The following is a 2,500-nucleotide window of genomic DNA, read 5'->3' as shown; positions in this document are numbered from 1 at the left end:
TATAAAATTACCTACAGCACCTGTTATTCCCAGGTGGTCTCCCATTCAAGTACTAACCAGGCCAAACACTGCATAGCTTCCAAGATCAGACGAGATTGGGCAAGTCCAGTGTGGTTTGGCTGTAGGTGCTCAAAAACATTAACTTTAGACCTCTTTTACTTCTTAACTCAAGTAAATTCATTGATAAGTTGAAAAAATTAAATGTAAAATGTAATAGAAAAGAATGTTATGGCAGTATAAAATTACCTACAGCACCTGGTATTCCCAGGTGGTTTCCCATCCAAGTACTAACCATGCCCAACACTGTATAGCTTCCAAGATCAGACGACATTGGCCATGTCCAGTGTGGTTTGACTGTACGTGCTCTAAAATATTTACTTTGGACCTCTTTTACTTCTTAACTCAAGTAAATTCATTGATAAGTTGAAAAAATTAAATGTAAAATGTAATAGAAAAGAATGTTATGTCAGTATAAAATTACCTACAGCACTTGGTATTTCCAGGTGGTCTCCCATTCAAGTACTAACCAGGCCCAACACTGCATAGCTTTCAAGATCAGACGAGATTGGGCATGTCCAGTGTGGTTTGGCTCTAGGCGCTCAACAACATTAACTTTAGACCTCTTTTACTTCTTAACTCAAGTAAATTCATTGATAAGTTGAAAAATTAAATGTAAAATGTAATAGAAAACAATGTTATGTCAGTATAAAATTACCTACAGCATCTGGTATTCCCAGGAGGTCTCCCATCCAAGCACTAACTAGGCCCAACACTGCATAGCTTCCAATATCAGATGAGATTGGGCATGTCCAGTGTGGTTTGGCTGTAGGTGCTCAAAAACATTAACTTTAGACCTCTTTTACTTCTTAACTCAAGTAAATTCATTGATAAGTTGAAAAAATATAATGTCAAATGTAATAGAAAAGAATGTTTTGGCTGTATAAAATTACCTACAGCACCTGGTATTCCCATGTGGTCTCCCATCCAAGTACTAACCAGGCCCAACAATGCTTAGCTTCCAAGATCAGACGAGATTTGGCCTGTCCAGTGTGGTTTGGCTGTAAGTGCTCAAAATGCTTAACTTTAGACTTCTATTACTTCTTAACTCAAGTAAATTCATTGATAAGTTGAAAAAATTAAATGTAAAATGTAATAGAAAAGAATGTTATGGCAGTATAAAAGTACCTACAGCACTTGGTATTCCCAGGTGGTCTCCCATCCAAGTACTAACCATGCCCAACACTGCATAGCTTCCAAGATCAGACGACATTGGCCATGTCCAGTGTGGTTTGGCTGTACGTGCTCAAAAATATTAACTTTAGACCTCTTTTTCTTCTTAACTCAAGTAAATTTTTGATAAGTTGAAAAAATGTAATGTAAAATGTAATAGAAAAGAATGCTATGGCTGCATAAAATTACCTACAGCACCTGGTATTCCCAGGTGGACTCACATCCAAGTACTAACCAGGCCCAACACAGCATAGCTTCCAAGATCAGACGAGATTGGGCATGTCCAGTGTGGTTTGGCTGTAGGTGCTCAAAAACATTAACTTTAGACCTCTTTTACTTCTTAACTCAAGTAAATTCATTGATAAGTTGAAAAAATTAAATGTAAAATGTAATAGAAAAGAAAGTTATGTCAGTATAAAATTACCTACAGCATCTGGTATTCCCAGGTGGTCTCCCATCCAAGCACTAACCAGGCGCAACACTGCATAGCTTCCAATATCAGATGAGATTGGGCATGTCCAGTGTGGTTTGGCTGTAGGTGCTCAAATACATTAACTTTAGACCTCTTTTACTTCTTTACTCAAGTAAATTCATTGATAAGTTGAAAATTTTTTATGTAAAATGTAATAGAAAAGAATGTTTTGGCTGTATAAAATTACCTACAGCACCTGGTATTCCCAGGTGGTCTCCCATCCAAATATTAACCAGACCCAACAATGCTTAGTTTCCAAGATCAGACGAGATTGGGCATGTCCAGTGTGGTTTGGCTGTAGGTGCTCAAAATACTTAACTTTAGACCTCTATTACTTCTTAACTCAAGTAAATTCATTGATAAGTTGTAAAAATTAAATGTAAAATGTAATAGAAAAGAATGTTATGGCAGTATAAAATTACCTACAGCACCTGTTATTCCCAGGTGGTCTCCCATTCAAGTACTAACCAGGCCAAACACTGCATAGCTTCCAAGATCAGACGAGATTGGGCAAGTCCAGTGTGGTTTGGCTGTAGGTGCTCAAAAACATTAACTTTAGACCTCTTTTACTTCTTAACTCAAGTAAATTCATTGATAAGTTGAAAAAATTAAATGTAAAATGTAATAGAAAAGAATGTTATGGCAGTATAAAATTACCTACAGCACCTGGTATTCCCAGGTGGTTTCCCATCCAAGTACTAACCATGCCCAACACTGTATAGCTTCCAAGATCAGACGACATTGGCCATGTCCAGTGTGGTTTGACTGTACATGCTCTAAAATATTTACTTTGGACCT

At 37.1% G+C, this 2,500-nt stretch overlaps 10 pseudogenes; all 10 read right to left on the bottom strand.

Annotated features, from left to right (window-relative positions):
• Nucleotides 1-8: 8 nt before the first annotated feature.
• LOC148457339 (5S ribosomal RNA) lies at nt 9-127 on the bottom strand (annotated as a pseudogene).
• Nucleotides 128-243: 116 nt separating this feature from the next.
• Nucleotides 244-362, bottom strand: LOC148457338 (5S ribosomal RNA; annotated as a pseudogene).
• A 116-nt stretch (nt 363-478) lies between these two features.
• LOC148457337 (5S ribosomal RNA) lies at nt 479-597 on the bottom strand (annotated as a pseudogene).
• Nucleotides 598-712: 115 nt separating this feature from the next.
• On the bottom strand, nt 713-831 carry LOC148457336 (5S ribosomal RNA; annotated as a pseudogene).
• Nucleotides 832-947: 116 nt separating this feature from the next.
• On the bottom strand, nt 948-1,066 carry LOC148457335 (5S ribosomal RNA; annotated as a pseudogene).
• Nucleotides 1,067-1,182: 116 nt separating this feature from the next.
• Nucleotides 1,183-1,301, bottom strand: LOC148457334 (5S ribosomal RNA; annotated as a pseudogene).
• A 115-nt stretch (nt 1,302-1,416) lies between these two features.
• Nucleotides 1,417-1,535, bottom strand: LOC148457333 (5S ribosomal RNA; annotated as a pseudogene).
• A 116-nt stretch (nt 1,536-1,651) lies between these two features.
• On the bottom strand, nt 1,652-1,770 carry LOC148457332 (5S ribosomal RNA; annotated as a pseudogene).
• A 116-nt stretch (nt 1,771-1,886) lies between these two features.
• LOC148457331 (5S ribosomal RNA) lies at nt 1,887-2,005 on the bottom strand (annotated as a pseudogene).
• Nucleotides 2,006-2,121: 116 nt separating this feature from the next.
• On the bottom strand, nt 2,122-2,240 carry LOC148457330 (5S ribosomal RNA; annotated as a pseudogene).
• Between the last annotated feature and the right edge of the window lie 260 nt (nt 2,241-2,500).

The sequence above is a fragment of the Taudactylus pleione genome, unplaced genomic scaffold (assembly GCF_031769625.1).
Source record: "Taudactylus pleione unplaced genomic scaffold, aTauple2 ptg000967l, whole genome shotgun sequence".
In the NCBI taxonomy this organism is placed as follows: domain Eukaryota; kingdom Metazoa; phylum Chordata; class Amphibia; order Anura; family Myobatrachidae; genus Taudactylus; species Taudactylus pleione.
Note: the sequence above shows the minus strand (reverse complement) of the source record. Positions and strands in the feature narration are given on the sequence as shown.